Source organism: Fukomys damarensis, unplaced genomic scaffold (assembly GCF_012274545.1).
Source record: "Fukomys damarensis isolate Sample0158 unplaced genomic scaffold, DMR_v1.0_HiC HiC_scaffold_29, whole genome shotgun sequence".
Classification (NCBI taxonomy): domain Eukaryota; kingdom Metazoa; phylum Chordata; class Mammalia; order Rodentia; family Bathyergidae; genus Fukomys; species Fukomys damarensis.
Window position 1 is genome coordinate 9,680,777 of NW_022900941.1, and position 13,205 is coordinate 9,693,981.

The 13,205-nt window shown below is 38.4% G+C and overlaps 1 protein-coding gene across 16 annotated transcripts in view; it reads left to right on the forward strand.

Annotated features, from left to right (window-relative positions):
* CUNH2orf76 (chromosome unknown C2orf76 homolog) overlaps nucleotides 1-13,205 on the forward strand; it is a 67,381-nt gene that overhangs the window by 15,710 nt on the left and 38,466 nt on the right. For 9 of the 16 annotated variants that reach the window (XR_004514715.1, XM_033757210.1, XM_010632315.3 and 6 more), the window contains one exon: nucleotides 7,256-7,440. The exons of 4 other annotated variants lie outside the window; for them this stretch is intronic. The gene's annotated coding sequence lies outside the window, so the exon portion shown is untranslated. Of the gene's footprint in view, nucleotides 1-7,235; nucleotides 7,465-13,205 lie in introns of all 16 variants that reach the window. 3 more of the 16 variants (XM_033757205.1, XM_033757202.1, XM_033757199.1) reach the window with 2 other exon arrangements.

The following is a 13,205-nucleotide window of genomic DNA, read 5'->3' on the forward strand; positions in this document are numbered from 1 at the left end:
GACCCCCTCTGGGGTCTTTGGGTCCTTCCTGTTCTGTTGTCGCGCAGGCCGGGGGCTCCCGCGCAGGCCGGGAGCTCGCGCGCACGCTGCTGGGTGATCGCAGACCTTTTCTTCTGTTTTCTATTTGTTTTCTTCCTATTTCTATTGATTACTTCATCATATTTTAATATTCCTTTTTGATTTATCTGTAGTTCTTTTGTGTTTTAACTCTTTTTATAGCTTTTTTTAATGATTACTCTTTTTTTTTTGGTACTGGGGATTGAACTCAGATTGAACTTGTGAGGCAGGGAGTGGAACCACTGAGCTAATAAATCCCCGGCCCTAGTGATTACTCTTGATAGCATATTTCTGTCACAGCCTCCAAGTGTTATGGTTTATATGTAGCTGTCCCCCTAAAAGCTTCATGTGCTTTCATGGTGGGGCTTTGGGGAGGTGTTTGGATCATGGGTGCATGATACTTGACAGTGGATTAGTCCCCTGATAAGTTTGTAACTAGATGTGATTTGGGAGGTGAATCCTGGTTGGAGGAGGTGAGTCACTAGGAGTGTGGCCTAGAAGGGTTTAGCTCCTTCCCTCCTCCCTTGATATTCCTGCTTCACTGCCATACCACAAGCAGGCTCCATCTACCATGTCCCTCTCCCTGCCTTGGAGCCAGTTGATTAAGGACTGAAACCTCTACAAACTGAGAGCCAAATAAACCTTTCCTTCTTTAACTTGTGGGTGTTAGATTTTGTGTCTCAGCCTTGAAAAAGTAACTAAGACAGATTTTGGTACCAAGGAAGTGGGGTCGTTGCTGTGATATTATCTGGCCTTATGGTTCAGAAGCCTTTTGAACTGGCTTGTTGGAGGAATTTGGGAAGATTTGGAGATGCTGACTGGAGAAGCAGCCCTAGAATGCTGTGAGCTGAGCTTGATGGGAGATGTAGTCAGAGCTCAGAAGACCAGAATGTTGATAGAAATGCAAACAGTAAAGTCCAGGCTTAAGAGATTGGACTCTAGGCCACGTGTGTTATGCAGTGGCAGAAAATTTGTGTACATTTTGCTCATGTCCTGAGACTTTAGGGGAGACAAGATTAAAGGCAGTGGACTAATTAGTGGAGGAAATTGCAAGACAGCCAGACATTCATGCTGTTGTATGGATACTATAGGGACTTTTAGCCACTTCTACATTGAGAATCAAGAGCAAATGGTCCAGGTCAGTGATTTTAAAAGTTTTGAGTGTGGCCAGAAAGTAAGCTCCAGTGAAGTTGAGGCCAGTTTATTTAATAGTGTATTGTTTCGTTTCCATGTATTTGCGTAATTTCTGTATTTTCTTTTGTTATTGATTTCTAGTTTCATTGTGCTATGATCTGATGATATGCATGGTATAATTTAAGTTCTTTTACATTTACTTAAGTATACTTTATTGGCTCATATGTGATCTATTTTGGAGAAAGTTCCATATGCTGAGAACAATATCTATTCTGTTGTTGTTTGTAACACTGTAGGTATCTATTAAGTCCATTTGTGCAAAGGTTTTGTTCAACTCTGATATTTCTCCTTTTTTTCTAATCCAGTTGATATATCTTGAAGATAAGCCTGAGACATTTTTAGGAAAATGGATGCACCTTGAGATCATAATATTAAGTGAAATAAATCACATGCGGTTGCCAAAACTAGATGTGGAATTTACCTTTCCAACTAGTTTTTTCTGATTGCTGCAGTGAAACTAGTTATTCTTTATAGTGAGGTGTCAAATGCTTTAGTAGTATAACACAGTGTACCCACACTATGTTTCTGACAGAAGTCAGAAACCTGTTTAGTTTTGGTTCTGCTATTGAAATAGCAGAATTCTTCTTTTCTTCTCCTTATCCTTCCTTTTTTTTTTTTTTTTTTTTTTTTTTTTTTTTTTGGTACTGGCATCAAACTTGGGCCCTTATACTTGAGAGGCAGGCGGCGGAACCACTGAGCTAAATCCCCAGCAGCAGCATTGTTCTTAATACACACATTCTTCATTTCCTCATCCACAAAATGGGAGTAATTATTCCTACTTTGCTGGTTTGTTAATTGAGGATTATACAAGCATTTAGCACTATATTTGACATTCTAGGTAGCTTATATTATTATCAAATGCAAATATCTTAGTAGAAACCTTGGTTCTTATAATAAAATCATATAATTGTGACCAAGGAGGTTGTGGCTTTTTTTCATTGACTCCATTATACTTTGCCAGGGACTATTTCATTCTTTTTAGTGTGGTCAGGTTAGTTTTCTTCCCTGCTAATGGTTTGGATCTTGAGTGTCCCCTAAAGTTTCCTGTAATAGAGGCTTGATCCTCAGTTTGGTGTTACTAAGAGGTAGTGGAAAAGTTGAAAGAAGAGGCCTAGTGGTGTATGAGTCCCTGTGGATTTCTATTGTGGGACCTTTGTCGTCCCCCCCCCCCCCCGTTCATAGGTGAGCAGTTTTGCTCTGCCACATGTTCTTGCGATGAGGTGCCCCCAAAGCAGCCAGGCAAACTCATCATGGACTAAAACCTCTCAAACTGTAGGCTGAAACAAACCTTTTCTCTTTATCAGTTCATCATCTCAGGTGTTTGTTTTAGCAATGGAAAGCTGACTAACACTTCCCAGTTGTTCAAACCCCATTAGCTGAATTAAGTACCTCTTCCCCAGGACCATCATGGTAACTTGAGTGCCTGTATCTATAGAACTGTGAAAGTTTGAGTCCTCTTTCTCAAATTCTGCAACATACTTGGATGAGTGCATAGGGTTTTAGTCCTTCTGGGGTCAAGGATACTGTGGCCACTTGTGATAATTTTTCTTCTTAGAGCAGATGTCAGGGTAGAGGACAAGAGAGGGGAACGGGATGTGGAGAGAGACTGGTCCTGCTTCAGTAATCAAGGAGTGTTTATTTTCAGTCTCAAGTCGTCTGACAGTTACTCATAGTTTAAGCTAATGGACTTTTCATTCATCCAATGATGCATCTCATTGCTGACATCATTTGTTTCAGATTGGGAGACTCCTGTATTTTTTTTTTCCAGCTACAGCCACATTACCTTTCACTGGGTGCCATGGGCCTGCCTCCTTGTCATGGTAACATCCTTTCTTCCTCCCACTCAGGGTTGTGGGGGGCGACAATCAAAGGACCTGTGGGCAGCCTGTTTCAAACCTGCTAGACATTGAATGTCTTCCATGCCCACCACTTCGGCAAGAACATTTGCTGCTAGATCTTGTGGAATCTTCTAATGTCTTCTAAGCCCATAGAACTTTTGTTAGGTTCTGACAAGTAACTAGGTACTTATAGAAGACATGAAACATGCGGTTTCGAAACAAAGTACGGTATTATTTATGGCATGTGAGCATAACCTTGTTAAAAGAAAAACTAGGCAAAATTTAGCAGTTTATTGAACAAAGAATGATTCATTAATTGGGCAGCAACAGAAAGGTGACTCAGAGAACTTTAGCAGAGCTAGCAGCAAGGTTTTGTAAACTAAACATAGAAAAAATGGAGACATCATCCAACTGACTTCTCTAGGCGTTTGGTTTATTACGGTAATAAGACAGTCATCTTACTTAAATGTGTAGGGGATGTCTCTGGTTGTGTAACCAGTTGGCTGGTTAGTTGGTTGTGATGGGTGGAGGCTTGTGGTTTATATTGTTTTTATTTTTGCTTGTAAGTTAATTACAAAAAATGTTTTCAAGTTAAAGTCCCAGTTGCATATATAAGAGCTGTGGTTATAGGAACAACTTCAGACTGACCACTTCCTTCTTATTTCTTTTAATAACCTTCATGTTTCTGTCAGTTCCTTTCCCTCCATAAGTCACACTGATGAGTGGCCTCAGTGGATGCTGCTCAGGTGGTGGGTTTGTGTCACAGTTGGAGCACCGCATTTGGTAATCCAAATCTTGATGTCAGAAAACAGCTGGGTTAGAGATAAAGGCTTCTATACTGGTGGCACAGCCACCACCAAGAACTTCTTGTCTAGATCAGTTCTTCTTTCTCCATAGTTCTACAGAGTCCATGTAGGATGACCAAGGTATCATAGCTGTGGAGCCCCGAGTTTAGGCAGTCCAGATTCTTCAGAAGGGGTATTAAGCAGCTTTACTTCGGAGGGAGATCTTATTTTTATTTTCCTGGAGAGTGAACAACTTGTCCTGTTTTTAGTGGAGGATATGAAATCTGTCTTAGTGGGCTGGATAAAAAGCATGTCTGCCATAAGACAGGCAGAAATGTAAGAGACCCATGGAGAAATAAATGTTCTCATAGAACATTGTTCTATGTTGTACATAGAACAAGAATTAACATTCTTCCTGATGATTATGAATCAAAAAAATAATATATTCACTATGCCTATCTTAAGGAAAAGAATATGAAATATTCTTTGCAAAAAGTGAAGTGTCCAACTCTCTGGAAAACTCAGCCGTCCAGAATCATTTTCTGAGTCTTACATACCTTGAGCAGAGAAAACAAATGATAGTTTTGCCTTGCCCTAAATTGAAGGTCTGTGGAACTGCAGGTGGGAATAGTAATCTCAGGTTTATTTATTTAGCATTGATTATGTCTTGTCCTTAGGCATGTCCAGCTGTTTAGGCCATCATGTGGTAAATTAGCGATAGCATGGAGAAAGAAATGTGTAGTTGTCATATTTATCTAGTATTTATTTTGGACCTGCTGTGTTACTTAAACAACAAGTGAAAGATTTTTAAAAAGCCAATCTAAAGAGTTTTATTAAAATTAAATCATAAGTTAGTATGTTCAAAATATCTTTCTCTAAAGTTTTATGCCAGTGAAAGATGATTAAGCTGATCTTTGTAGTATCATGGCACTTTGGTCTATAATATACAAGTAAATTAAAAAAGGCCAAGAAGTTATCAAATGTTTGTTTAGTCCTCACAGATACTCACAGGTCCTTATGTACAGTTTCATATCTTAAAAAATCATGCTTTTGAAAATATTTGAAGCAGATTTTTGTAAATTTTGTTCTTTTATTATAATGGCTGATTTTTATTTTTTATTGTTACCAAGATCCACGTTTAGAACAAATTTTTCTCCATATGAAGGTTAAAAATAGATTAAAGTGGAATTGATGTCTTCCTTTTAGTCATAATCTTAAGTGTGAACTAATTATAATCTCATTCTTTTGAACTTTAAACTGAAATTTTATATTGTTATTAATTTGCCATGGTTAAGTTTTCTTTAATAGATAAACATTTACCTACCAGATTATGCTCACTGCTGAGTATTTCTACAAAGGAAAATAAAAAGAATGTAGGTTCCCCACCATCACTAGCCTTAAACTTTTTAAAAAGTAAAATGACATGTCTGAATGATACTTACTAGAACATAAGAATTACTTATTTCAAAATCATTAAGGCCAGGGATTTAGCTTAGTGGCACCATGTCTGCCTCACAAGCCCAAGGTCCTGAGTTTGATCCCCAGTAATCAATCATTAAGAAGCAATTTCAGAATCATTTGCATTTTCCTCCTAGCAGAACTCTATACTTCTTACTTAGCTTGTTTTTGAGAAGAGATTTTGCTCTGTTGCTCGGGATGACCTCAAACTTCTGGTCTCAAATGACCCTCCTCTGTCAGTCTCTGGAGTAGCTGGGACTATAGGTGTTCAGTTCCACACCCAGCTTACTCTATTTTTCTCCCTGGTCATCAGTGCTGGTTTAATTACCTTACCTACAAGAATAAAAAACTATTTTGTACCCTATTTATTTTCTTGTTCTAAAAGGAAGGCAATGGACTCTATGATCTATATAATATTGGTTCCTAAGTCCAGAGGAAAATTAAGTATTTAGGGTAATATACACAAATATTTTTTGTGCATTTCAAGAGCTGTGCATTTTTCATAGTGTTAAGACTGGCTGTAAACCAAATATTTATGATAATTTTGTTTTTACAGTACTTTCTGTATGAGTGTGTGTATGTGGTATTGGGGATTGAATCCAGGACCCTTGAACTGAACTATTTCTCTAGCCCATTTAAAACATTTTTATTTTGAGACTGGATTTTGAAAAATCACTTAAGTTGCCCAGGCTAGCTTGAACCTATGATCCTCCTGCTTTAGCTAACCAGAGTGCTGGGATTATAGATGTATGCCGCCAGACCTAGCTTGATTTTATACTACCTAAAGTGAGGGATTAGGTATAACTATAAAATATTTCAATTTTTACAACCCTCTAGCAGCTGTTAAAATCACAGTCATACATCCTACTTCTTAGACATCTGCTGGATACACTAAGGAAGGTTAGCCAGTGTGCTACTGTGTCCACTCATTGTAGAAATCTTCATATTAGCTGCTTTGGTCCTTGAGTGCTTTTCCTACTCTTAAAACGTCTAATAGCTCACTTTGGGTTCCATTTTCTTGGGAATAGGCCAAGAACATCCTTGTTTCAAACACTGGAAAGCAGTGCCAGGCTTAGTGGTATATACCTATAGTGCCAGCCACTCAGGAGGCTGAACTGAAGAGATCATTTGAGCCCAGGAGTTCAAGACCAGCCTGTATAAGACAGCAAGACCTTGTTATAAAAAGTACAGCAAGTGATGGAAGGCAGATAGACTGTTAAGACAGTCCATCTTAATTATTGAGCAGATTCTGTGTTTGGGAATTCACCTCCTCACTGAGATGTACCTGTAACCTAATCCGAAAAGCAATATTCAAAGTACTTTTCCAGTCATCCTTGGAGATTGCAGAGCAGTGCAAAAATTGAGTCTTCCCAATGCTCACAGCTGAGCATCAAACAAGGCAATTCTTTGCCTTCTTTCTTTAGCTCTTGGTACTCTAAACAAGTATTCAGTTTGTACTCATATTTTGCTCATTCTTGATGAATTTGCTAATGATAATGGCCTTAAGTTTAGTGCTAAAGTGCTGTCAAGTGTCCTAAAGTGCAAGATGGATGTGATATGCCTTACGGAGGAAACATGTGGTAGATAAGCTTTGTTTGGACATAAGTTACAGTGCTTGGCTGTGAATTCAGTGTTAATGACTTGACATTGTGTATTATATGAAATGTCCGCAAACAGAACATGCATGAAGTGAGGCTATAAATGACTGACAAAACTCTTGTGACCAGAGGCTCCCAGGAACCTAAATTTGTGTTTCTCCTACTGATATGCTAGTTTTTTCTTCAGGAGTCACCTTGCTAGTTTATGTTCTTCATCTGGTATGAACCCATCTGCCATGGATGGGTTCCCATGTGTCATTGGGAGAGTTAGGTAGCCTGGTGGCAGCTTGTCATGATTTTCCTAGATTGTGGATTTCTGCCGCAGACTCTGAAGGCTGAAGGCCCATCTCAGCTGAAGGGCTGAAGACTCCCAAGCCACGAATCCTTCTTTGCTGTGTTGGCACCTACACCAGAAGAGCAGCACTTAATTCCCAGTAAGGACCAGGAAAGGGACACTGGGCTGCTCTGATGCAGTGATACTGCTGGAGAACTGGCTGTCTGCTCCATAAGGTACCAGCCCAAACTTGTTTTTAGGTAGGAATGTTTAAAGACCTTCCTAAGCCCCAGGTGTTCTTATTTTTCAAAGCCCTACCCTAAATTATATTATTAAAATACACTCAGGTTGCACATCAAATTGAACCTATATATAAAATCATGAAGAGAATTGAGTTGTTGATATTTAAGTATTAATTTTGGTTTTAAAATGTTTTGATATTTTGAACTAATATGTTTTTCCCCAAGTCTGAAGCTCTCCTTTTTCTTTCTTTCTCCTTCCTTTCTCCCTCCCTCCCTTCCTCCCTTCTTCCACCTTTTATTCTCTCCTCCTTCTCTCCCTCTCTCCTTTGTTTTCTTGCTCATTCCTTTCCTCTTTCCCTTTCTTTCTTGGGATTCTAGACTCTAGAGCATGTTAGGATAAGCATTTTACCCAGCCCTTAAACTTTTGCCTGGGCCCCAATCTTTACTATTATGTTTTTTCATTTAGGAAAAGGAAGAATTCAGGTTTTCCTCAGCCTCTGGTGGACCCATGTCTGGGTAAAGGAAAATGAACGAGACAGTGTTCTTTCTTTGAAGGAGCCTGCTGTCTCAGCCCCTTAAATAGTGACTTAAGATGGTAGCAGATGTAGCTCAGCCTGAGGGGAGGGTCTGATGATCTCAAAAGTGTCTTGCAGCAGATGGTTCCTTGGATGAGTCAAGAAGCATGCCTAGTTGAAAAGTGAAGAGTGTGAGGTGGACGGGGTTTGGAGATAAGCCAGGAGAGAAAAGGTATGACACAGGCTTGGTGACAGTGTAGTAATTATGGGAGCCATGAGTTGCATTGTCACTGGAGGAGTATGTGAAAAGCAGGTTATGGTGATGACAAATGCTGTCCAAGAAAGGAGAGGCTGGTTGTGGGATGCTGTTTTTGTTATCTTAGACAAGTTCAGACTCCACCTGTACAAGTGACCTGCTTATGGTGGCTCTGACTGCCAAAACACTGGTTTGATTTGATATCTGTCTGTACATATCAGAAGTTTAATTGTGTGGTGCTGAATATTGAACCCAGGGCCTCTTGCATGCTAAGCATGCACTACCACTCTGCTACACTTCCATCCTAGGCTCTGTCTTTTAAAGCTTTCACCATGCCTCTGTATGACCACACTGTGGCAACCAGCCTTACAACACATGAACCCTGCAAGGGACACACTCAAATCATTTCCAAACCATGGCAGTGTCCATAGATGTATTAGTATGTGCAGGGTATTTTAATGTATGTATGACATGATTTGCTTAACTAATTTTTCATTGATATTTAGGTAGATTCTAATTTTATAAATGATTAGAAACATTTCATTGAAAGAAAATCTTCCTGCTATGCACATATTTGTATATATATCCTCTCTTAAAATGTTTTTGTTATGAAAAGTTTCAAGCATATGCAAATGTAGAATACGTGTGTTTGTTTGCTTGTTTGCAGTGCTTGGGATTGAACCCAAGGTCATATACATGCTAAACAAATTCTCTATGACTGAACTACTTGCCCAGTTCGAACCCCGTTCTTTTAATACACATTTCCATATTTTTTTTTTCTCTTCTAGGGTATTTGAAAGCAAAAACCAGTCTTTATATAATTTTATCTATTTATCCTTTAATATTTTAAGGTAAGAACTTAAAACATAACCATACATATAAACAGATTTAACATTAATTCCTAATATTATCTACTACTATGCAAATCAGGATTCATATAAAGTCTAAATGTTGTATTGGTTGATACATTTAAGTTTTTCTAATTTAAAAACTTCCTCCCTATTATTTCTCATATGGTACATTTGTTGAAGAAACCAAATCATTTTCCCAGTAGACTTTTCCACTGTCTGAACTTGGCTGAAAGCCTCCCACTGTGTGCAGTCCTAACATGTCTCCCACACCCTCTATGGCTGATAAATGGAGATCTAGAGGCTTGATTCATTAAGATTGATTAGTATGTTCAGTTGTGGTTGTATACATCTCTTCCTGCATTTATTACTTCTTTAGGTTTTTAGGATGACAGTTTTTATTTTGAGTTAATTGTAGTTTCATATGTAAGAGATAATACAAAGAAATTCCTTATACATTCTTCACATTTTCTCCAATGGTAACATCTTGGCTGGAGTATGGTTTACTTTTACATGCACTGTGTGTGTATGTATGTGTGTGTGTCTATATGCATTTAGTTCTGTGCATTTTATTGCCTGTGTAGACTAGTGTAGGTAACCTCACAATGAAGAACCAGCACATTTCCATCACAAGGATTTTTCATGCTACTCTTTATAGCCACAGCCACCTCTTTTCCTCTCGTTGCTTAATCCCAGAGATACTAATCTTTCTTAATTTCTGTAATTTTGCTATTACTGTAAAGAAAAATGCAGGAAATTATATAGTACCTCCTTCTGAGATTTTTTTCATTCACTTTAATTTTGAGAACCATCAGACAGCTACATGTACCAATAGTTTATTCCTTTTTATTAGTATTTCTGACCATTAGAGAATATTCATTTGTTTCAGTTTTGGAGAATTATATTTGGATGTGCTATAAGTATTCATATACAGGTTTTGTGTCAACCTAAGTTTTCATTTTGTGGCATAAATGTGCAAGAATAGAATTGCTGGGTTATATGATAAATATGGTTAGTTTTGTGCAAAGCTACTATATTCTTTTTCTGAATGGCTGTGCCATTTTGTATTCACTCTACCAATGAGTGAGATATCTAATTTCACCAACATTTCAGTTGTGTTTTTAGTCCTTCTGAGGTATTGGCAAATAATAATTTAAAAATTCTATTGTTCTTTCTAATTTTAAAGGTGTAATTCTTTTTTTTTTTTTTTATTGAACTGGGGTCCTTTCACTTGCAAGGCAGGCCACTGAACTGCTGAGCTAAGTCCCCGGCTCCAAGGTATAATTCTTTTATAAAGAACTTTTCCTTAAGAGGTATTTCATAACCATGAACTGTAGACTCTTCAAGAAAGGAAGGAAAAATATTCGCTTTTCTTTTTTCTTCCTATGCCTACCATAAACTAATTTTCAGAAAAAAGCAAATCTGCCCTGATAGCCTTCTAGTGACTAATTAGCTTTTAAAAAAATTTTTATCATTTTGAACTTATACATTTAAAATATGTTTGATGTGAGCCATGCCCTCCCCTGTCTGCACTCCACCAGCCCCAGTGAGGAAGGTGAGATTTGGGAAGGTCACTTTGAGATCTGCTCTCCCTCTGGCCTGCTTGGGCCCATTCGGCGGGACTGGGTAGCTGTGCCCTCCCCTGCGTGTGCTGCCTCCAGCTCCAGCAAGGAGGGTAGCTACGTGGGTGCCCCTGAACCCCCACCCCCCAGCTCTCAGACCTCCTGATTGTGCCAGTCCTTGAACAAATTCTGCAGAGGCATAGTTGGTCATAAAGGGTATTTTTCTGAGCTCCCAACTTTGAACATCTTTAAAGAAAGGGCATGGGAAACCTGTAGTAGAACTGTGTGGAGTTCAACCCTGCAGAAGGTTGGGGAACTCAATCTGGGTCTTGCAGCCTGAGGTCAGACTGAGTTGCAGGGATCTGCCATTGGCTAGCTGAGATCAGGGGACTTAGTTCTGCACATGGCTGTGCACGTTGTATATTATGACAGAAGAGATATAGTCTGAAAGAGGCCCTTCAAATTCATTTTCTTTCTTTTCCTCATTCCACTCTGCAAATTCTTTCTTTTTTCTGTCCTCTTTCTCCAACTCATTCTCTTGTTCCACCATATTATCTCTCATCTCCCTTTCTGTTTCTGCTGCTGCCCTAACTCAGACTTCTTCTATCATTTTTTATTTTTTTCTTTATGTTCTTTTCTTCTGTCATTTTACCTCTCTCATGGGTCAGTAGTTTCAAGGGAAAGTGAGCCCCTATTGTTGTTAAGGGGATATATTCTTGTCCTTATTCTTGCACTCTGTCTATCCCTTTTGAATTTAATAGTTTCCTAAAGATTGTATGGTCATTCTGTGTCCTCTGGCTTCACTTGAAACCTTCTCCAATTCTTTCATTTATCTACTCCTCTCATCCTAACTCTGTCTAAGCCCCCATCCTAAATGGTAAAGATGCTATATTGAAAAGTGTATTCACTGCAAACATATTTTGGGCTGCTTCTTGATTTTAGTTTAATTCACATGGTTTAAACGTGATAGATTAATGATTACCACAAGTGGTCAGTTTGCAAGTTGTGCTTGATCATATTGTGTTGTATCAATTGAGATAAAGGATTGTGATTGATTTAATGAGTTGTTTTCTCTGATATTATGAAAATGAGAATGTCTATGAGTCATTAGAGACTCAAAAGCTAAAGTGCAACTATATCAGGAAGATTTAAGTAATAACCCAGAAATTAAACCAAGGAAACCCAACAACAAAAATAAAAATGAGAAGACACTAAAGCAAGACACAAAGACAGACTTCCATTTCACCAATGGCAAATAGCAGGGTAAATGAGGATGAAAAGGCTGATGGTGAACCAGCAGGACACCCTGAACCCACAACACAGGAAGTAACAAAACAGATCAATCAGGCTCTAGAAAAATTCAAAACAGAAATAATTTCCCAGATAACCATAGAGATAGTGAGCAAAATGGAAGTCATGATTCGAGACTCTAGAACAGAAACTGAGAAAAAAAATAGATGAGCTCAGGACCATGTTAGAAGCCATGAAGGTCCCGCATAAGAACGAAATGGAAACAATGAATGCCCAACAGAGGAAAGAAATGGAATCCATAAAACAGATTCAACAGATATCCAGGAGATTAGAAACTCTATTGAAAGTATATGCAACAGAATAAGAGAATGTGAAGATAGAATCTCAGCTGTAGAAGATAGGATTGCAGTCAGTGACTGTGAAAAGAGAGGTCTCTTAAAAACAGTAAGGGATCATGAGAAATCTATCCAACAACTCCTAGATGATGCAAAGAAGAATAACATAAGACTGATAGGAATCCATGAAGTAGCAGGAGAAAATACAAATGACTTAAAAAAGCTGTTCACAGAATTAATGACAGAAAACTCCCCAAACAGAAGGGAAGAATTAGACATACAGATAATTGAGGCGTATAGGACTCCAACTAGCCACGATAAAAAAAAAAATCTACACCTAGACATATAATAATGAAGATCCCAGAAACCCAACAGAAGAACAAAATACTACAAGCAGTAAGAGAAAAGAAACAAATCACATGCAAAGGAAAACCCATCAGAATCACAGCAGACTTTTCAACACAAACCCTCAGGTCAAGGAGAGCCTGGAGTGAGGTTTTTCAAGTCCTAAAAGAAAACAACCTCCAACCTAGACTGATGTATCCTGCAAAAAACTCTCTTTCAAAATGGATGGGTAAATAAGATACTTCAATGACAAAGAACACCTGAGAAACTTCATGAACACCAAACCAGCACTACAAGGAATTCTAAACAATATCCTAGAAAAAGACAGTGAAGGTCACACAACGTCATTAGGCCCAACAGAGCAAATCAAATAGGCAAGACAAGAAACTAAAAGGAGAGGGGGGGAAAGTAAAAAGAGCCAACAAAAGGACAATAACATGACAATAATAAGTCAGTACATATCAGTTATAAACATCAATATCAGTGGCCTTAATTCACCAATCAAGAGAAATAGACTGGCAGAATGGATTAAGAAGCAACACCCAACAATATGTTGTATTCAAGAAACACACCTAGTGCAAAAATAAGCCCATAGACTGAAAATGAAAGGATGGAAAACAATTCTCCATGTCACAGGAGCCCAGAGA